The sequence below is a fragment of the Equus caballus genome, chromosome 14 (assembly GCF_041296265.1).
Source record: "Equus caballus isolate H_3958 breed thoroughbred chromosome 14, TB-T2T, whole genome shotgun sequence".
Classification (NCBI taxonomy): Eukaryota; Metazoa; Chordata; class Mammalia; order Perissodactyla; family Equidae; genus Equus; species Equus caballus.
In genome coordinates this window covers 84,973,886-84,997,636 of record NC_091697.1, presented here as the reverse complement: position 1 = coordinate 84,997,636, position 23,751 = coordinate 84,973,886, and the positions used below count along the sequence as shown (strand labels likewise).

The 23,751-nt window shown below is 34.7% G+C and overlaps 1 long non-coding RNA gene across 1 annotated transcript in view; it reads left to right on the top strand.

Annotated features, from left to right (window-relative positions):
* LOC138917326 (uncharacterized) overlaps window positions 1-22,951 on the top strand; it is an 82,585-nt gene extending 59,634 nt beyond the window's left edge. Inside the window, exons 5-6 of the long non-coding RNA XR_011425161.1 lie at window positions 17,414-17,523; window positions 22,209-22,951. This is a non-coding gene — a long non-coding RNA (uncharacterized lncRNA). The remainder of the gene's footprint in view (window positions 1-17,413; window positions 17,524-22,208) is intronic.
* Window positions 22,952-23,751: the final 800 nt, after the last annotated feature.

Genomic DNA, 23,751 nt, shown 5'->3' with positions numbered 1-23,751 from the left:
ACTGAGTAAAGCTGGGACTTGTTCTTGATATAATATAGAGGGATAAATTAAAAGAAATGTGTGTGGCAAACATGAAGTGTTATAAAAATGTTCCTTTTTAATGTGGCATATTTGACCATTACAAATGAGGTATCTAATAAAATTGGGAGCTTTCTTTTTTTTTTTTTTTGGAATCTGTATCTTTTTATCTAGAAGGCATCAATTTTCATGCCTTAATGATTTACATAAATCAAAAGTTTTATTTTTCTATTTTTAAAAAGCCTAATAAAGTGTATTGTATCATGACGCTGGAAGAGCTTAGCCTCAAAGTATTCAAATTTTTTTGAAAACTAAAGCAAAACATTTAACTGGCTATTTCACAAATATCAATTTCTCACATTCACACTGGTAATCACAATGTAAAAACTGTAATTAATTGGTAGTTACAATGGAAAAGTGTTTTAATATTACAATTCTAAATCTGGTTCTTGAAACTCTTCAGCACTGAGTTTAATTTATGAGAAATAAAATCAGTACAGGAAAAGGAGCAACTAATTTAGGGCCTAATGCTGATTCTACTACTCTCTAATAGGGGTATAAGACAATAAACTTATTTAGACATTACTTTCCTAATCTGCTAATTGAGATTTGGATTCTCTCTCTTAATATCCCTTTGCTAGATTTAACTGAAAGTCTGTTCTCCTTGTTTTTTATGGTAATAAAACCCTTAATATTAGCTAGGCATATGGCTACCCAAAAAAAAGACTATATGTAGCATTCTCTCTTATAGCATGGTTTGCCATGCAATTAAATTCTAGCCAATGAAATATATTTGAAAGTGGTGTATATAACTTCTGTACAGAACCGGCTCTCTCCTTAAAAAGCTTTTTCCTTTCCTCCACTATCCTCCATCCTCCTGGCTTGAATGTAGAAGTGATGTCTGGCCCTAGATTAATTCTCACAAATTATGAAGACAACATGCGAATAAAGGCTTTGTGTTGCAAAAAAGTAGCTCTAGTGCTTCATTTAAGTAGAATTATATTTTTGCAATGTTTGTTAAATATCTTTGCAACATATACCTTATTTTTAACCAGGACTGAATAAAAGGTTTCACATTTGTGATTTATGGTTCCTTAATTTTCCTTTATAACCTCTTCTTACTGTTGACACCAGTTCTGCCCTCATGTTTATTCTATACTTGCTTATTCAGTATTTGTACCCTATCTTCTAGTTTTCTCAAAACTCTTTCAATTACATCCCTCCGTTCTTTCATTTCACCACCTGTTTTACTGGTCCAGAAATATTGAATAGATTCTGTTCCTTCTCCTTTTTTACACAGCGATTTTTCTAGTTAACTCTGCTGCTTTTGTGGATGTCTTCCTTATTGCATGATTTGCCTTTAGCTATTCCGATGATGTTTCTTTTTTGTTATTGTTATTTGTTTTTTCCTTTTGTTTCTTCCTTGGTCAGTCTCATAGCAGCTTCTACTATAGTTATTTATGTGATAAGCCCAATCTTTCTAAACTGATAAGAGTTTGCTTACATCTCTTTTGGGTCTTTTAAATGATCGTAATTCAGTTTTTGACTATTCTCTAACCTAAGATTTGAAATGTTTGTTGTCAACCAGATATGAAATGAAGCTACTCATATAGGAAAGACTAGGAGAAAAAGAACCTTTACACAAGAAAGACCTCTTTACATTGAGACTAGCATTGTTATTAGCTGATAAGTTTAAAAATTATAAGTTATTTCATTTACTACTAAAGTGATTTTACATTTTGAAATGTTATTTGTTTTATTTTTTATTGATGCACATACAATATCACATCACTTGCTCTCTCAGATATATTATTTCTGTTGAAATAACCCAGTTTATAATAGCATATAACTTATTTAGTATTTATCCATTTATAAATAATAAAGATGGCAAAATGTTTCTAAAAAGCAGTATTAGATTAATACAAATCATAATAAAAAAACTAAAAAGAATCCATGAACATGTGCCAATACATAGATACATAATATTTTATGCCTTTAGTTTTCTTTTTTTTAGGAAGATTAGCCCTGAGCTAACATGTGCTGCCAATCCTCCTCTCTTGCTGAGGAAGACTGGCCCTGAGCCAACAGTCGTGCCCATCTTCCTGTACTTTATATGTGGGATGCCTGTCACAGCATGGGTTGCCAAGAAGTGCCACATCCACACCCGGGATCAAAAGCAGCGAACCATGGGTCGCTGAAGCGGAACATGTGAACTTAACCGTTGCACCACCCAGCCGGCCCTATGCCTTTAGTCTTCTTGATTGACTAAAATTCTTCCATGACCCTCTGAGAAATTCTAATTTGAAAACTTGAAGTTAAAAAAAAGAAGTAAAAGATATGTGTGCTTTTAATAAAAATTCCAATGAAAATAACAATGCCTTTATATTTATATAAAATTTTTCAATATCCAAATTATTTTTGCGTATATTTTGGTCATGATGACAGTCCAATGAAACAGGTTCTATTTATTAGGATTCCATTTGGTAGTTGCGAGAACTGAGGCTCTTATAGCCTCAATGCAAGCACTATGCTAGCTATGTGATAATTAATTAACTATAGCTGTGCTCCCCACCAAAATATGTTGGAGTGTTATTGTTGGATTTATTTACTGTAATTGTTTTCCCTAAAACGTACTTTGTCTAATATAAATATTTTTTAAAATCAAAAATTGTCATATTTTTCTACGCATACTTGTAGTATATACTTAAATAGATAAACTGTGGGTTCTGACTTTAGTCCACAAAAGTGTTGCTCCTCAAACGTTGATGTGCATACCAGTCATTTAGGGAGCTTGGTAAAAATTAAGATTTTGATTTAATAATTCTGGGCTGTGCCAGATTCTGCCTCTATAACAAGTTCCCAGGTGATGTTGAAACGGCTAGTCCAAGAACTACACTTTGAGAAACAAGGCTCTAAAGAACTGGTTATAATAAATGTGGTTAAGGGACCAGTTCTGGTACCATTCAAGATGCTCTTTCATGTGTCCCAGATGAACTTATGCCTCCCAGTGTATGCTGGGAGATCTGTTACCCATATTCTCTCAACCTGTTTTAATATTATCATTAATATCTGAAATCTCTTAGATACGTGGACTTTAGTGTTGAATTTTGTCTGTAAGGGAAGAGTAAATTGACTATTGTCCCTTTCCAGACCACATCCTCTTACCTCAAATCCACTCAAAGAAATTAATATATATTCATCTCTATTGTTTTTCCATGCTAATAAATCATACAAGGCATTATATTTAGAAGTACATTTTAAAAATTTCCTTGTTGTACAGAAATGTGATCATATTACACCTACCTCTCTGCATCTTAGTTTTCATTTAGTATATCAAGATGGAAAAACTTCTGAGTGAGCATTCTTCTTAATATCTTCTTATTCCCCATAGTTTGGATATGTCACATTTTACTCCACCATTTTCTTGTAGATCAACACCCATTTTATCTCATTTTTGCCGTCACACAGTTACAATAAATATCCTTGTAGTTATGTGGGTGAGGCTTGTATTTCCATATGATATAGTCACAGAAGAAATATTGAATATGCACATTTTTATTTTAATGGATTTTGCCATAGAGAGCTCCAAGTACTGTAAAATATATATTTCTACTAGCAATGTATTATAGTAATTTCTTTTTTTCTGTTAACAGTAGGTGTTGCTAATGAGATAAAACACATCGAACGTATCATATGTTGTAACGTACTATCAATAAACCATTTATTATGTATATTTGCCTGTTTCCAGAATCTGGGGCCACACTATATTATAGATGTTAACTCAGTTGCAAATATTAATCCTAATCAATAATAGGTATATTAACTGGGTTTAAGGTGTATTTTATGATGTAGCATATTTTAAAGTATATATATAATCAAGTATGTCTAACTTTATTTTTTCATAGCTTCTAGGTTTTTTGACATGGTTAAAATTTTTCGTAACCAATAGGATGTTCATTTAATTATAGAATTAACTCACACGTTATTATAAAATGTCTAATTTTTATATTCATATTTTGCTTCATCTAAAATTTATTTTTGTGAGTAGTATGAGATAATAATCTTTGCTTTCTCCTATTTAGAATGCCATTGACTCAACACATTTGTTAAATCAGCCATTGTCTTCCCACCAAATTAAAATATACCAGTGTCAAACATAAAAATTCAATTATGTATACACTGGAATGTATTTGTTCTTCCCTTTGTTCCACTCTTTGATTTTCTATTCTTATACCAATAATAGTTTCTTTAAAATTTTGATGATTTTATATTGTTTTAGTACCTTATAAGGCTAGGCTTCTGAAACTATTCTTGTTAGAATTGTCTTAGTTATTCTCAAGCATTATGTTTTCAAAAGAAATTTGAGACCATTTTACCCAAGTGAAAAAATAACTCTTGGGGGCCAGCCCAGTGGTGTAGCAGTTAAGTTCACACACTATGCTTCAGTGGACTGGGGTTCACAGGTTCGGATCCCAGGTGCGCACCCACACCCTGCTAATCAAGCCAGGCTGTGGCAGCATCCCAAATACAAAATAGAGGAAGATTGCACAAGACGTTAGCTCAGGGATAATCTTCCTCACCAAAACAAACAAACAAACAAACAAACAAACAAACAAACCTCTGTTGTGATTCCATTGGAAATTACATTAAATTTATAATATAATTCAGAAAGAACTGACAATTTCACTGTAGTAATCTTCCCTTCAAAAGCATGGCATGTCATTCTATTATTCAGATTTTATTCTACATTATTGAGTAAGATTGAGTAGTTTTCTATATATAGTGTAATACTTGATATACTTGATTTTAGTTCTACTTCCTTATTCAATGTTTGCTTTTATGTCATTTCATTGTTATTATGGTTTTCCACTTCTATATTTTGCTGGTTTATTCAAAAGCTACAAATTGCTTTCTTTATTTTCCCTTTGGGGATTTTGCATCCCACTATGATAGATTAGCTTGTATTAGGCCAACTTGTCCCTTGAAGAATAAGTATAAAAGCAGTAAGAAATGCCAAAAACAACTCCTTTTGCTTTGAGGAAGATTAGCCCTGAACTAATATCCGCTGCCAATCCTCCTCTTTTTTTGCTGATGAAGATTGGCCCTTAGCTAACATCTGTGCCCATCTTCCTCTACTTTATATGTGGGACATCTGCCACAGCATGGCTTCACAAGCAGGGCGTAGGTCCACACCCGGGATCCAAACTGGCAAACCTGAGGCCACCGAAGTGGAGCATGTGAACCTAACTGCTGCACCAACAGGCCAGCCCCAAAAATAGCTCTTTTAAGGTAATAGAGTGCAATTAAGAAAGCCAGAATTTTACAGGACAAAGATCCCAGAGAGAAGACAAAACATCCAGATATTTTTCTGCCACTTTTCTCTCCAGGTATTTGTTGATTAATAGCAGTAGGAAACATGCTCAGAACTTCTGGTGGTCTCATGGGACCAGGGGAAAAATAATTGCAATTTAAAGGTACAAAGTGCTCTAATACTGGAGGAGAAAGACCCTGTAGAAAAGAGAACTGCAGGAAAATAAGTCTGCTTTTCTCCTTGAAACATTATTCATTTCTTAAAGTCAGAGGACAAAGGCTGAGAAATTGAAGGAATAGATATTTATAGTCTAAACTAGGTATCAGCAGTTCATGACTCACAGGTTAAATTTAGCTCAACGTCTGGTTTTGTAAATAAAGTTTTATTGGAACAAAGACGTATTCATTTATGTTTTCTCCATGGGTGCTTTTGTGCCTCACTTGCAGAACTGAGTAGTTATAACAGTGATCATACAACCTGAAAGGGCTAAAATATTTACTATTTGGCTGTTCAAAGAAAAAGTTTGCTGTCCTTTGGTCTCAACCAAATACTTTTAACTATAAAAGGGAGTTTCTTGGTACTTATGCTAGGAAAAGAGGCATAAAGCCTTCATAAAGACTGAAATATCCCCTCCCTATTTGGACTGGGGAAAGTTCCTCCTATTTCTAGCTGCATTCTAGAAGTAAAGTAGATTATAGAGGAAGATAGGATCTTGCACAGCCTCCACAGTTTTTCATACACAATGCTGGTATTAAATAAATAATTTCCAGGATTGTCAGAAGATTGAATGGAAATGACAGAAATTCAAGAGAAAAACAAAATCAGACAAAAGAAACAGATCCAGAAGTGATAGAGATATTAGAGTTTCAGACAAGTATTTTTAAATTACTGTGATCAATATGCTTAAGAGAAAAGGAAAAAAAAATAAAAATTTATATCAGAAAACTGGAATCTATCAAAATAGAAAATCTTTAGAAATTCTAAATCTGAGAAACACAGTAACTTAAATTAAACATTTAATAAATGGGGTTAAAGGAAGAACAGCAAACAGAAGACCAGTGAAGTGGAAGATGGTATAGAACTAAGTATCCAGGAAAACGCAGAAAAGAACAAAAGAGCAAATGGTCTGTCATTCACGTACTTGGATTTGCGTTAGAGGAGGAGAGAATTAATAGGGCAGAGCAATAACTGAAGAAATATTGGCTACGAACTTTTCAAATCTGATCAAAATCATCAAGCCACAGATTTTAAATGCTTGTTTAAACTAAAGTTGTGTTTAAGTTAAATTACAACTGTTGTTTTGCTTAAAATATCTGCCTCCTAAGAGCAGTCTTATTTCATTAAACTGCCTCTTTCTTCTATTCTCGCTTATCTGCTGGGGCCCCTTAGCAATAATAGAATTTTCTCTTGCTTGCTCATTAAGGCTCAGTCCAAATACTGGAGTGAGGTGGCAGCAATCTGGAGAGAGGTGCAAAACAATGTATTCCTGCTCTCAGAAGAGGTAACAGTCCAGTTTTCAGTTCTATGTCACTCTCATTTTCAGGGGCACAGAGAACTCAGCATTCCAGGCTTGTTGTCCCACAGCTCCCCCCAGGCAAAGGGACCAGCTGGTCCTCCATGAAGCACTCCAGGCGGAATTATGCAGCCTCTCCCTTTCTAGGGGGTGGGATTCATGGATATGTGCAGGCCAGTCTCCTGGGAATCCATCTAAACTTCCTCACCCTAAACTTTCCTCCACTTGTCCCAAAGTGATATCAAGCCCAGCGGGGAAAAGATCTGGACTAACTCTTCTCCTGACTCCAGTTAAGCCTGGGGCCTTGCTCTAAGCCTCTAAGCCGCAGTTTAACTTGTGTGTGTCATGAGGGAGAGAAAGTTTGGGGTAGCAATTAGGATAATGACAGCGGGGCAGTAAATGTTTAAGCTACCATGTTTTCCTATTTTTCTAATCTTGCCTCTTTCAAAATGTATTTAAATAATACTATTTCCTCAAAAAGGCTTATTATTCCAGAAACTTCTTTTAAACAAATCTAACTCTGAAGAAAATTTCATGCAACTAAAATAAAAGCCCCAAATATACTCTTGCTCTTATATGGCAGTAAACCAAACAGATCATTAGTGGAAACGCCACTATAATAATTTTTCTTTTCATACACCAAACAGTTTTGTGCAGAACAATATTTTACTAATAGTATCTCCTTTTATATGTACTCCATAAAACCTACTGTGAAATCCATGACAAAATTATTGTGTTTATACATTTTAATTTCAATAGAAAGTTATAAAAATAGAATTATTTCCTCTGTTTAGACATATATTTGTTGATAGATTTTCCATATTTTTCAAAATTCCACCAGAGAAGATAAAACACGATGGTTATGAATTTCTGAGCCAACTGACTTGGTCAGATAGGTATTATATTCAACATCATGTGGAAGATTTACAGAGATATGTTCAATAGTCTCTAAATGAAAAATGTTCTTTTTTCCCCAACGATCATATCATAAATAGAAATTAAAAATTAAATTATTAAACCTTCAGGAGTCTAGAATTCTCCAAGTGTTAAATATATTGAATTACTAGGATGCAATTTCTTTTCTTGTTTTCTGGATTTCAAATGACACCGCACTGGCAGCAAACAGAGCTGAACCAAATTAACACTGAACAATGAAGAAAAATGAAGCTGGCATCCTAGCCCAGAGGATCTTGCCAAAGGAACACACTTTCTTTCCCCATTTCTAAACTCATTCCATTTTCAGAGGATGAAATGGATCTCCTATTCCACACTAGTAAAAAGGAGATTGAATTTGAGAAAATTCAAATGCTTGTGAGGAGAAACCCTAATTATAATCATCCACATTTATATAATAAATGTCATAACTAGGCCTCAGAGTACTATGATTAAAAGCAGTTACTCTTTTAATTTAGCAATAAAAACTTTATATGCAAGGTGGCAGGTGATTATCTGAGACAAACTCACATTTGTAGGCAGTATTGTTAGTGGGAGTCCAAATATTGCTTATCCATGATTGCTCAGCCATGAGGAAGCACCTCACAGATTTCCCACTACCTGCTGAATTAATTATGACCAGTTTCGAAGTTAAAAGGACCTCTGAGAGATATTTCAATAACCTAATTGTACAAATGAAGGAATGGAGGACCAAAGAGATAAACTACTCACTTCTAGTTGCCACTTGGTAGAGTTAGAGGAGATCCCAGGATTCCAGATTTCTACACATGGACTCTTATGCCCATATTTAGTAACCAGATATCAACTTGTTAATTCAATAGAAACATACAAACAGCTGAAATTTTCTCATGTCATATACACACACACAAATATACACAGACAAAATCTCACTCACTTTTAAGATATTCAGAGAAGAGAATTACCAAGTGTAGGGGAGCAGAATTTGCCATCCCAAAATGTGTCTCTTTAGCTTGACTATTTTGGGATGATTATTTTTAAGGACAAAAGACTCAGGCAGAAATCTTGACCTTCCCCCTAACTGCCTAAAAGAATTTAAGATAGGAGAGCTGTTCCAGGAAGGAGCTATCACCATAGATAACTATAGTATAATATGAACTAGGTGTGGTAGACAAGGAGGAAGCTAGCAAAGTCTTCTCCACATCTCACTGTCTCTGCAAGGCATGGCAAACATTTGTTTACTAAACATTTGCATTTCTATCTCCATGTAAATTGCCTTCCTCCCCATTTGAAGTCCCAAACCATTGCCCCCACCGTCCCCTTTTACCTCTAGCTGAAGATGTTATTTAAGGTGGTGGCTTTAGCCATTTTGGCAAATTACTCAGTTTTCCTGATTTTTTCCCATGTATACATGTTATTAAACATTATTTGATTTTGTCCTGTTATTCTGTCTCATGTCAACTTAATTCTTAGACCAGCCAGAAGAACTCAGAAGGATAGAAGAAAATTTCTTCCTCTCCTATACAACAAATTATCTGAAGGAGAAAGAGGGGAAAGCACCACAGAGAACGTTGAAGTTTTTGCAAAATGAGAAATTTCCTGAGTGAAAATAATGAATTTGGTCTTTGACATGTTAAGTATTAGGTGTCAACGGAACAGCATTTACTTGACTGCACTGTGGGGAAGAAAAACAAATACATCTCAGTGTGTTAAAAGCAACGGATTTAACAAGCCATGAGGTCTTTTGGATGAATTAACTCATTCCTCTACACAATACAAAATAAAAGCTGGAAATCTGTGAATAAACCTCAAAAGTAGTGACAATATTGTGACACTGAGAGATGAAATGTAAATTGGTTCTTAGGTGAGCAGAAGTTGTTATTCATTAAGAAAAATGTATTTTAAAAGTATATTGAAGAACATTTGTTATAAATAAAACAACACTAATACCATTTGAATTCCCTTAAATTCTAAATATTTTCAACTTCACAAGGGAGCTAGATATATACAGCGACAATGCAGTAGGCAATTATCAAGAGGTTATAAGCTGTGCATTGGAATTTCCACAACTACTGTGAAACATAGAAAGCAATTTTCCTATTAAATGACAGTAGATAGAGCTTTGAAAAGAAATCTCTAAATAACTTATTCTTTAAAAGCATTTGTCTTTGAGAAAACATGGCGAGCTAATTTTCTCATTTATGAGCAAGGAATGTTAAAATATGGATGACATAATAACTTGATTCTTGAGCCATACAAATTCTTTGCCTTAAAATTTTATTCCTTTTGACTTCACGTCATTTTAATTGATTTGAAATAAATAGATTTCAGTCACAGTTAGAAAATGACATTTTTTTCCAAAGTCAATTTATAAATCTGTGATTATTTAAAAACTATGTTTATTACTATGATAGGTTCTGTGAAAGATAAGAGAAGTATTAGACATTATCCTTGTTCTCATGAAATTTACATTCTCATTGAGACAGCAGGATTTATCAAATTAGTAGCATATATTTACTAAGTGACTAAGAGTCTCTGACTGAGTAATGGACTAGATTGAAAAAAAATCCTCTAGGACCAGATTATTTAAAATCACTGAAATCAGAGAGGAATTTAAAGTTAACATCATAGACAACATAAAGATATTATAGGCTTTCAAGTAGAGAATTGAAAGTTTTTCTCCTGTTAGATGTCAACGTAAAATTGGTTTGGGAAGATTAAATTAGCAGTAATATGCAAAAAGAATTACAGAAGGGAAAAATAGAGGTAAAAAGACTGTTAAGAAGCTGCTATTATGATGAAGAATGAAAACAATTAGTCCTTTAATTAATGTTCTGCTTGTGAGAGTTGAGAGGAGCTTTGTATGTCCGTGATTTGTGATGTTATAATTTACTGAGCTTCATACCTGTGAGATGTAGAGTCATAACAATACATAGTTAAAGGTGACTCTCAGATTTTTGCCTGGAATACTAAAAAGATCACAGTGCCAAATAGACTTGGGGAAATTAAGGAGGAATATCTATGTTAATGAAAACAATTTTAGATTAAGACTGTAAGGAAATGGCTAATATTAACCATTACAGCATGAAGCAAAGATCACCTACTGCGAGGCATTTGGATGAATAAATTAGTAACTTGAGACACTTGTTTGCATCTTCCGAGAGAAATGAAATCCTGCTGAGCATCCATTTACCATCACAGCAAGAAAATCAAGAACGGCAGACTATAAGCATAAGAATTTTATGTGGATTGCATCTCACAAGGTATACCGGCACACGGGATAAGAAATAAATGCAAAGCCACAAGAAATGTTAGAATACGGTAGTATTTTCACTCCATTTCCGCACTTTTACAGGAACTCCAATCATGTCTGTCAATTTCCTCCCAGTTTTGCAAGTTCCTAAAGAGTCTTTTACTTGTGCTTCAAAATCTAGTCCTCTTAAGTGTAAGTCATATGACATCTATCATTTTCTCCAGTTACTCAGCTTTTAAAAATGACCTAGCCGTCTGAAGTGAATCATTGAAATTCTTGCCAGAGTCTGTCGAACGGACTGTTTTTGCTAATAGGTTCTGAGGATATTGAGAGCGCTGCTAATGCTGTCAATGACTATGCCAAAATTGCTAACAAGTGATGTCTGAAAACAGATGCCAATAGATATGGCCCTGGCTCTTGTTGTTTTTGAGGTTGTTGGCACAAACACTACTGAAGCCTTGTCTTCTCTGTGCATCCTCCATTTAGAATAACTTCCTCTTTTATTTTTACTAGTTTATGAATAACAAATCCATAGAAACTAGACTGGGAAACAAACTTAGTGTTTTAAACTTAAAATAACTCCTCTCTCATCCAGACACAAAGTCCTTAGACCACATAGGTGGGCTTTAGCACTGTTTCTTGAAAATTTCATAGGCTAAATTTATGATGAAAGATTTTTCAAGCAGAAATAATGGAGCATAAATAAGAGAGATCAGAACTTGAGATATGGATTTTGGAGTCAAATGCTGAGTGGTGAAAAGCAGATGCTCTTCCCAAAGGATTGCATTTACAACGAGGGAGAAGCACCTTTCAAGAAAGAAAGGATGGGAGACATGGTGGGAGCAGTGGTGCAATGAGGGCTCAGTTGAGCTGCCAAGCATCTGGAAAATTGCCAGAGATATCCAACATTGTAAATTTCAAATGGTACCCAAAGGATAAATTCCAGAAATAAAGAAAAACACTTAACATTGTGGAGGAGGAAATCATTGCCAATTATAGGAAATTTCTTCTTGCAACCACATAATTTTATCCCAGCTACTAGTAATAGTCTGAATCTCTAGTAAAGTGGATCCTGATAACAGGAAAAGAAGTAGGGTATAGGACACACAAACTCGACTGAGGGATTGCTAGAGCCTTATAGAGAAAACACTTCCATGATGAGAAAGAGCTTGATGAAACACCTGGTTTTAAGACAATGTGTCCACATAATTTTGTTTTATGAGCAACCATTTTAGACATGAGAGAAGAATTAACAATTCTAATGTATTTTGTTGAGCCTAATGTATATCTCACTCAATCTTTATTGTCAATACTCTAAGGCACATTCCAGACAAAATAATACTCCAGAGGGACTCTTGGCCAATAATGAGCATAATGAATGAGGTACGGCTGCTCTTAGGTGTTCGTGTTTAACAGATATCCTTTGTCATCCAGCTACAAAAGAGAAGAGTAACTTATTCCTGCTTATAATAGTTTTCTAAAAGTTTCTGATGATGCCTAATCCCATGCTATTATCAATTAACCGTAAGGTAATATCAATATGAGCTCTAAGAACTCCTCAAAGTAAAATTTGTGAGAGGGAGAATGCTTAAGGAAACAAAGAAAAAGTTTTAAAATCCACAAATTCAAATATTTGATTTACAGGGAATAAAAATTCCAATTCCAGAAAAGGAATTTCAGATTGATCAATAGCAATTCAGAATTGTTCAAAGAATTAAGTTCTCAAAAATTCAAGCCTTCATAAGTTTTATTGTGTATGTACAATCTACCTAAAAATATAAACCACTTCACTTTGTGTGAATTTTTTAAACATTTATATGTATATAAACACTGTGTCAAGTTTTATACTTATTTGTTTATAAGGAGTTATTGCAAGAATTTTCATGGGAAGACTAACTATCTGAATCCAGTCTTCATTTTGTACCTATTTGTTCTTCCCTTTTCCAAGGCCAGTCTTTCAGAGTGGAGAGAGGCTAGAATAAACAGACACATAGGATTTCTTCTATATGTTTCTGGGTTTGTCTTTAATTCTTCAATATACTTAGAACTCATACCACTGTAAATATAAAGATTTGGAGAAACATATTGGACTTCGAAGGATAAGTTTTCATCTAAATAGCATTTACGGAATGCCTACTGTACTTTAGGCAGGCTCTACAGCTTAGTAATATATTTAACTTTTACTTTTGATCATTTACATTCGTCTGTTATTTCCTTCTCTAAACAGGAAAGCTGACAGATTTCCATAATAATAATGAAATGTTACCTATGTTACTTGGTGAGGAAAACTTCCTCTGAATCCAGTGAATAAACTCAGATTCATTTTCTGCCTTAAATGCTTACCATCTTTTCCTTCATGAACCCATGAGATTCCCATATCCAGGTGCAGTAATTTAGGCTGCTGCTTAGCTCGAGAGCTGTGGTGATGCTAGGATTTTTACCTTTCATTGCACCTCTGGTGTCGGTTCATTTCTCATCTTCCTACATGGCCCATAGAGCTGATCTGAGTACAGAAAACCCTTTGAAGTCACTTGGAACTTTGTGCTCTGATGAGGCCTGAAGGACATGCAAAATAAGAAATATGGCCATGCTTGCAAAAGAGGTGAAAATTCAATCAGCTTTACTAATGTGTTTCTTATACCTCGAGGCACATTTATGTGTGTATATACGTACAGCTGCAATAAAAGCAGAGAAAACCAAATTTTAATTTTGCAAAAACAGAGTGTTTATATGGATATGCCTACTACACTTTACCCAAATTATTTCACATATGGAAAAATAGATTAAGTAAATTTGAGAAAGAAATGCCTTCAAAGGCTCAAGTAGAAAGTATTTACTTGCACCATAACATCTAAACCAATATTTAATATACATATTATTTAAACTAGTGCACTTTAAGACAGATTTTGAAGCAAAAACTCAGTTAATGGTTCTAATAGCCTCATATCCTCAACCACATATGCCCAAATTTTAAAAGCACATTAAACATAATCTCCATTTTTCAGTGTGAGCATTCTCCAGTGTGCAGTAAATGAGCATGCAGTTTTGGGGTTAGAACTGCAAACTCCCTCTGTTTTGCTGGTCTGCGTTGCCAGTTAGGCTCTGCCAATAGGGGGAGCTAGAGGGACACGGCAGGGCTGGAGGCTGTTTACTTCCTTTCATCTTTCTGCCCACTTCCTGTTCATGTCTGCCTCGCTGGAGCGCAGCTTCTTTTACGTTTGGCAGACAGTTTGTTCTAATAGCTCTAGCAACTGAATCTACTTTGCATTTTTCTCACCATTGAAGAATCAGCCCCATCACAGGCCCTCAGAGACAGTAGTACTTACTGGTCAGTGCCCCCTCCTCAGATATTGATTTTCAACTTTATGGGGTCCCTTCCCCAAGATACCAAATTGTAATAATTTCAGTTGCCTCCCTTTGATGACCTAGCTCTAAGGACCGTAGTTGTTACCTGCATTTGCTATCCCTGTGATATTGATATCAACCCTGATATCAGTTTCCCCACATTAAACCCAGCATATATGGGGTTAAAACCAAAACACTCATTCCCTGCTTACTCTCTGGCTTCCTGGCTCCAGAATCCACTATCCTCCATGGAGACAGACACCGTCAAGGACAAGCACCTGGACTATCTCCTCCCGCAAAGAGATACAGGCTAGTGGGAAAGCTGCCGACCAGCAAGGTCACGGGCTCCCTCCTCTCTGCAAGTGTCTCAAGGCCAAAGACAGGCTGGTGGGAAAGCTCCAACCAGCAAGGCCATATGCGCCCCCTCACCTACCTAAAACCCCAAATAAAAACCCTTCCTTTTAGCTATTCGGAGAGTTTGGGATTTCAACATTAGCTGCCCTCTCTCCTTGCTCAGCACTGTGCAAAAATAAAATTCCTACTTTCTTCCACCACACTCGGTGTCAGAGATTGGCTTGCTGCGCAATGGGTGAGCAAACTCACTTCAGGTTCCGTAAAAATATCTTATTTAAAACAGTTTTATATTAAATTCTCTCAAGTTAAAATGACTAGTTTCTCTTTTCTGATTTGACTCAGAATAGAACACATATTTAGTTTAATCCACAGTTATTTAGGGATTTTATACAGGTGACCAGACTTTTTTGAGTCTAAAGAACCCTTTTGAGTGCAAACAGCTGTCCCAGACAAACCAGAACATATGGCCATCCTAGATATGCCACTAAATGTAATCCTAACTGAAAGCCTGGGCAGTAATGTTAGCAGTTAGAGCCAGAATTCTTCCTAGGATTTACCTCACATACCTGGAGTCTAAGAATTACTGCCTCCTCCTCTCCCCTGCCCCATTTCTAGTCAGGTTGCAATATTGGGAATTAAACTCTTAACATGTCTATAAACAGAGGTAATAATGTTGCAAGAATTGTCGACACGCTGCTGATCTTTTTAAAGTGCAAATCTAATTCTCTCTCTCCTCTGCTTAGAACCATTAAACAGTTGCCCAATTATATCAGATAAAGTACAGTCTTAGATTCTGGTTTTTCTGAGCAACCCCAAAGAGTAGATGAGATGCTTCTTGAATGCATCCTTTTAGAACCCTTACTAACTTAACTGATATCATAACATTCAAAATAACATTATAATTTCTTGTTTACTTCTATGTATTCCCTATTGTATTATAAATTCTGTGAAATTAGAGATTATGTTGTGTTCACCATTGCTAATGATGAACACATTGTTTAGCATGTGGGATAATTTCAGTAAATTTATACTTAATTTCTACTATATGTGCACAAAGAAATGAGCGATGGCAGTACTAGAAAGAGTTCCTCATTGTACTGGGTCAGTACTTCAGTTTTTTGGGTGGTTCATTCTGCATCTTTAAGCAGGATAATTGGGAAGGAAAAAGATATTGCTTTATCATCAGGGAAAGCAAGTTTACTCTCAAACAAGCAGCAAAGAAGTCTAAATAAAAGAAATATGTGATTCCTGCAAAAATAAGGGCCATTGTCCACAGGCTTCTCTCTGTGGTACCCACACCCACACAAGAGGTAAATTGACATATTGGTGTGCTACTTTGGGAAACAGTCAATTATACTATTCCTTAAAAATGCTTTTTAAAAAGACCTTTTATGTCATAATAAGGGAATTATTTTTTTCCAGCTTAGAATGTCTTGGTTGAAAAGGCTTATGAACTACATAAAGTAGGGGACACTTTTTAACATTGTCTCTGTCATTTTGCAGGCCAAAGATTTTTAAAATATTTGTATCAGGATAGAATCAAAGGCATATCAGGTTAGTTTCTCTTGATTAAACTTGATACTGCTCATAAGTTCTGTGGCTTCATAAAATCTCATTCAATATGGAGAAAAAAATTAGTTCAAAAATATAATATAGGCTCTTCTCTACATTTATCTATCAACTTTCCCTAGATTATAGTGATTTCATCCCTTTGCAAGATTCCAGAAAGTACTAATGGATTAGAGAATCCTTTGAGAATATGATGAAAATTAACCAGGTCCTTCCTGGAAATGTGCGTATACATCTACATTACATGTTGTTTACCATTCTAGGTTGCTCAGGGATCGTCTGAAACCATCCATGGGCTCAAAATCTTCAGAGTCATATGTGAATGGCTGAAAATTCTGTATGTTATCTTAAAACCAATGCCTATGTAGGTAATTTACAGCCACTTCACTTTGGCATGTCTGGAATGGAATTCTTTATCTTTTGTTCCCACCTACATATACAAGTTCATTTCTCATTGAATGATAACCACTATCCACCTAGTTTTACAATCCAGAAACATGGGGGTTATACTTTACCTGTTTTTGTTTAGTTCCCTCACCCAATCAATTAACAAGTCTTGTTGATTTTATGCACTTAATTACCCTCAAATATAACTTTTTCTTTTATCCTCTTAGCAACACCAGAAGCACTCATTTTCTCATATCTGCACTCTCACCTCCAGCCCTGCCCCCTCAGATCAAATCTTCATACAGCAGCCAAGAAGAAAATTCTAAAATACAAAACTGAGCACATGATGACACTGTTTGGAACCCATCAAATACTAACCATTGCCTTTAGGATAAGACTAAACACTTTACTATGTTTTAAAGACCTGTTGTAGGCTGGTCTCTTGAAATTTTTCTACAAGTATTGTAAACTCCTGCCTCAGTACTCAAATCTCAGATGTCCCCTAACCCTGTGGACCCCCAGGTTTAGAATTCCTTATGGAGTCAGAAAATGCTCTTTACATCGGTGAAATCTCTTGGACTTAAGGCAAAGGAACAGAACAACCATCAATAGATCTGAGTTTTAATCTCAAATTTGACACTGGAGCAAGTTATATAATTTGTCTGGGCTTCACTTTCCTCATTAATAAAAAGAAGCGGGATTACTCCTTCATCTTTAGCATCTTCATCTTTTTGCATCTCTTTTCTCACAGGCCATCAAATATAGCTAAGATAATGTGTTGTCATCTAGTGGTTTTATATCAATGAAATTTACCAAAGAATCAGTTCGTGAAAGAGAAAAAGGAAGACAATACTTCAACAGGTATGAAGATTATAATTTTATTTTCATTGATTTTCTAATAAACACAAAACATTCATTTTAAGGCTTTGAATATAATATTATATTATGTGTGATCTGTGAAGATATTTGTTTTATTTAGTTTTACATTTTGTATTATTATTAGTTTTATATTATTTATCATTTAATATTACTATTTTATGCAATTATTAGTTTTTCTTTATACCCTTCATATTTTGAGGTGGCACTTATAACATCTTTTAGAATCAATACAATATGAAAAAGGTTAGTTAGAAGAAAAAAAACCAACAAGTTAAGAAGAATCTATGTTAGGGGACAGCTGAGATAATTTATTATAATTGGATAAAAAATTTTATCTGTAAGTTTCTTACTAGCTAATGCAAAAAGGAAAATATTTTTAGATGTGTTTTTGTCATCAATGTTAAAGCTCGGACTGGTTATTCTACAGTTGACTTCCTCTGTACCCCTCACACTGTCCCAATCTGTTCTCCACCCATCTTTGCCCTGCTCTGTACATTACGAGGTGAACACCTATGGAATGGTTCAGATGGGCTCCCTGACCAGATGGTTTATAGTTAGGGTCAGCCGGTAAGAGTCAGTGAAAGAGGAAAAGAGAGCATTTGTAACACTTCTTTCCAGCTCCCTCTCTCCTTCAGAGCTACTTCTCTGGCTGAAGCTACCTTATGCCATGAGTTTACTTCCCATTAAGTAGACCCTCACCCTGGTCTCCAGCTCTCACCATTTCCCCCTCTCTACTCTTTGATCCTAAAGGGGTAGGATAATGTCTTCCTCTGTTGCTTATTTTGAATATCTCAATATCCCTTGTGCCACAGACTGAATGTTTGTGTGCCCCCCAAATCCATATGTTGAAACCTAACACCCAGTGTGATGGTATTTGGAGGTGGGACATTTGGGAGGTGACTATGCCATGGGGATGGAGCCCTCATGAATGGGATTAGTGTCCTTAAAAAAGAGACCCCAGAGAGATCCTTATCCCTTCAACCACGTGAGGACCAGGGAGAAGATGGCTGTCTAGAAACAGGAAGTGTGCTCTCACCAGGCCCCAAATCTGCTGGTGCTTTGATCTTGAACTTCCCAGTCTTCAAACTGTGAGAAACAATTTTCTGTTGTTTATAAGCAACCCAATCTATCGTATTCTGTTATAGCAGCCTGAACAGACTAAGATAGCTTGTTTATTTTCTTAATGTTGCTACATCTTTAATTAACCATCCCCATCTTTAAAGAACACTTATTTAAACCTCTGAGTGGATTCTATTTTATGCCAAATCCTGCTTGATACAAAACTTAAAAAAACATTTTTATAGCAAATAATTCATTAAGAAAATTTATTATTCTACAAGTAGCAGCAAAAATATAATTAATAATGTTTTCCACTACTATCCTTTAAAAATATAGAAATTATGTCCAGTTACACCTTTCTTAATTTAATATTTTATAAAACTTGAGTATACACTATTAAATCTTAATTCAGTGAAAAAAATTCTGAGGAGCTCGTGATAAGAGGAAAAATAGTTTTAGGATCAGAATAACATAAATTTGACTCCCAGCTCTATTATAGACTAACATTAAATTAAGCAAGGTATTTACTATTTCGAGCTCAGTTTTATTATTTAAAGAACTTTTAAGATTGTTGTGAGATTAGAAATAAAATGGATAAAGAAACTGACACATAGTATTTGCGTAGTAATTGGTAACCACTTTAAATTTATTTCTACTTTTCTTTGTAATGGTTGTCACTTACGCAGGAATTTACCCTAAAATGATATGGCTCAGTTGGAAACAGAGGTAGCATTTTAAGATGTCTGAATAGACAAATTCAGAAAGGTACAGAGGCCACGTTGGTGGCTACAAAAGAACCCAGTGTTATATATGCCAAAAATACAGGTGATGGTTTGCCATTCTATTGAGTAAATTCAGGCACCTAGACTGAATTCTTATAGGCAGAGATATATTCTACAGGGCTACCATCTTCCTTTTGGCACACGTTTCTCTTTTAGAGCAACTGGACTAATGCTACCATAACTTCTGGCAATAAAGAGAACTCTAATTCAGAGAACCTAGGTTCTCTTATATCATTAATTTGGTAGATATCAAACAGAAAATTCCAGGTCCTAAAAGAGAAAGAGATTCCCAAACACTGCATTAATTAAATCAGTACATTTATTGATTGTTAAAAATAGTACAGTCAACCCTCCATTCACATTCACTCAAATTCAACCAACCTCAAATGGAAAGGCCTAGGACACTTTGTATTGAACATCTACAGACTTTTTTCTTGTCATTATTTCCTAAACAATACTTACAACAACTATTTACATAGCTTTTACATTGTAGTAGGTATTATAAGTAATCTAGAGATGATTTAAAGTCTATGGGAGGTTGTGGGTAGGTCATATGCAAATATTATGCCATTTATATAAGGGACCAGAGCATCCATGGATTTTGGTTTTGGGGGAAGGGGATTCTGGAACCACCTCCAGCAAATACTGAGGGATGACTGTATCTGCTCTCTGAGGACATCAAAGTAAAACAGCCTGTGTTTGTTCCTTATGCTTGAGGAGATTGGAATTATATCAGAAAGAAACATCAACCTGAGAGAAGTTTTATTAGCTAAGTGAAAATTTTGTGTGAAGTGTATAATAATATTTTGTAGGTGTAGTGGGTGTAGCATTATTGATTATGTCAGATTTCAAAGCTAGAGCAGAGCTATACTCATATAAAACCCTTTACTTCCCTCCACCTTATCATATATAACTTTATCATTTTATTGGGTTCATCTTTCTTTTCATTAAACTGAAAATTTTAAGAGCAGGACTGTGACATATACTAAAAGAACACATGGAATAATTACATTTGTTTAATTTTACTTATGACTATGAAAATTAAAAATAAATAGAATTTCTGCCTGACAACAAACCACCATAAACAGAAATCAGAAGCAAAGTGACAGACGAAAGGAAAAAAACTGTTACTCTTATCAAAAGCAAACAGCTAAAATCTACAATAAATAAAACGCTCCCGCAAAATGGTAAGAAAAGACCAAAAACCAGTAGAAAAGAGGCAAAGAATATCAGAAAAGTCACAGAAAGTGAGTTGCATATGACTCAACATATAAAAGCAAGGCTAACTTCAGTCAATATTTGTGAATGGCAATTAAATTTACCCTGAGATAGCATTTTTCACTTTGCAAAATGACCAAATCCCAAAATAGAATATGGATGGAGGGTAACTCGATAGTTTTTATAAATATTCAAGGACACATACTTTGACTGAGCAATTCCAGTTTAGTAAGTTGGCCTACAGATACACTCACGTGTGTGCAAAATGGTGTCTATAGAGGTTACTGGTTGCAGCACTGATTATAATGGTAAAAGACTGGAGACAGACTCAATGTCTATCAGCAGGAGGCTGGTGAATTAAATTATGATAGCCTCACATGATGGAAAATAATATATTTGTAAAAAGGGGAAAAAAGGAAGCTCTTTATACATTGTTTGGAAGGATTTCCAAGCATACTATTAAGTGAAAAAAGAAATGTACAGAAAAACATAGATAGTGTGCTCTTATTTGTGTTTAAAAAAGTGAGGAAAATAATAGACATTTTTATTAGATTGCATGCACATAATATTATTGGAGCTCTAGATTCTAGTTGTGCTGTGGTATTAAAATATGTCTCTATCTCTTTGAAAGCAGTAAGATACCTATTTCTTTTCTTAATGTATGGTCTTACTTAAAATGGCTTGGCTTTCTCAGTAGAAGAGAATCAATTTCTGAGGAAAAGGATTATCATCTAAAAACAATACCTCAAAGGCATGTGAATCAATTCATTCAAATATTTCCTAAAGGTAGGCTGGTATAACAAGGGTTGTAATCAGATAATTAATAATGTTTAAAGAGTCCTTAGCAATTTACATAGCAATGTGATCTAAATCACCTACTTTGATACAAATGGCCGTGTGAGGCAAGTTAGAAACATAGTTCATGTGTGTCCGTGGGGGAAACATTTAGAAAATTTTATTATGCTAACACTTAGTTTGTTTTACACAAGAAAGTCCCTAGTAGGGAATTTTTTCTTGGTCCTTTGATTAATATGAGATTTAGCTTTGTATAATAGACACCATGGATCTGAACTAACAATATCTTTATAACCACTAACATTGGTGCTTCTTTTTCTCCAATGATATAATGATACAAACAATAAATGAAATAAAATAGAATTATATAAAACATTAAATAATATGAATATTTTAAAAGGATCAATCAAAACTAGAAAAGATTCATTGCCAAAATTTAAAATAGCTGGGACCTACATAAAGAGAGTAATATTCCCTGAATCCAAATAATGACTTAGGAGGAACACAGAATTTAAATAGTGCGTGTTAATTATCAAATGAATGTCAAGTGTCCAGATCAGATGTCAGAGTCTAACAGAGTGATTACTTAAACATATTAAATCCAGTCACACTGTGACATTTCCTAAACCATCTATGACCTCCCATTGTCACAGGATGCTCTTAGCATGACTGATAATGCTTTTCATCATCTAATTCCTCTCTTGCTATCTAGTCTCATCTCTTGCTATTCCCCATTTTATAATTCTAAGACTTTGCACTCAGAACATTTTTCGATATCCAAAATTTCTCTCTTTTGTCTCCTATTTTTTCCAGGTACCTGTCCCTCTCCTCGGGATACTTGACCCCACACCTCACCTCTGTAATTATCATTCATTCTTCAAGTCTCAGGTTGGTGTCACTTCTACTGGGAAATGTTCTTTGATCACCAAGTCCATGTTAGGTAAATCTCTAATATTTTTCTATATGAATGCACTTCCTTTTTCATTAGCATATAATACTGTTCATTGTCTCTGTCCTCCAATTAACTGTAAGCTCTATAAAGTCAAGAATAATGATGATCTTGTAACTGTTCAACCTAAGACCCTGAAACATTGAAGATAATCATTAAACACATATTTCTGAAATCACCCCTATTTCTGAAAGTATGTTTTGGAAAACTGTACATATACACTACTCACAGAAATGTGACATGTATAGCCTTTTATAAAGCAAAATGGAACAATATATATGTTCCAATATATATGTGGAATAAGCAAAATGGGACAATATATGGAAAAATATATATGTGTACCCACATATGTATATACACATACACAATATATATGTGTGTGTGTGTGCATATATAAATACATATATAAAATCCTGAAGGCAGTGAACCTATCTACTAAAATAAAGCCACCAGTAGGTAAGCTTATGAAAAAAGGTTGCTTCTTGCTTCAAACAAAAAAACGTAAAAAAAAAAGTGGGATTCCCATTAATAGAGGAATTGTTCAATAAATGACTTTATATCTGTGCCATGAAATATCAGCTGACACTAATAAAAATTTGTAAGAACCACTCCAGTTGACTGGGAAGTATTTCACAAGATATTGTTAAGAAAAAAAGCAAGGTTCAGAAAAATGTGCATTATCTCATATTTGTAAAGCAATGACTAAAAACAGTGCATATATGTGTGTGTACATAGAGAAAGAGAGAGAGGAAGGGAGAGAGAGAGATGGATACCTATTAGATATACTTACATTACTTATGATATTACATAAGCATATACAGTATGTATGTATGTCTGGGGAAGGGCATGGGAGTGTATATTAAATAGGAATAGAGAATATTAAGAAAGAATATTTTCTAGGTTGGCAAGTTGAATTCACTGGTGAACTAAAGCAGACTGGTAAGGATAGAGGTTGGAAGGAGAGGAGCCAAGCAATAAAGAAAAAAACACTGTCCTCCAAAGTGTATGTATAATATAATCATATTTATCCTTTGTTCATAAACACTCTTTGTGTATTTTTATATGTATAAGAAAACTTTGAAAAATAAAGACACTAAGGTCTTATGACTCTTTGTTAGCCATATGCACCAATACTTAAGTATGTACCATGGGGTAAATAACATATTTGGCCCTCATTGCCCCAAGTAGGTCTAAGAATGACCACTGACATTTGTCTTCCAAAATCTCCAGAGACAGAGAAAAAAATCTCAGTTCTACTTGTTTCCCTACATAGTAGCCAATAAATTCTTACATTGAGGATATTAAAGGTGTGCAGACAGGCTGATGTCGCTGGTGGACTTAACGTTTAGACTGGAGAGAAAGGAAAAGGAAGAAGAGAGAGACCTGAAGGTCTAAGTAAATGCATCT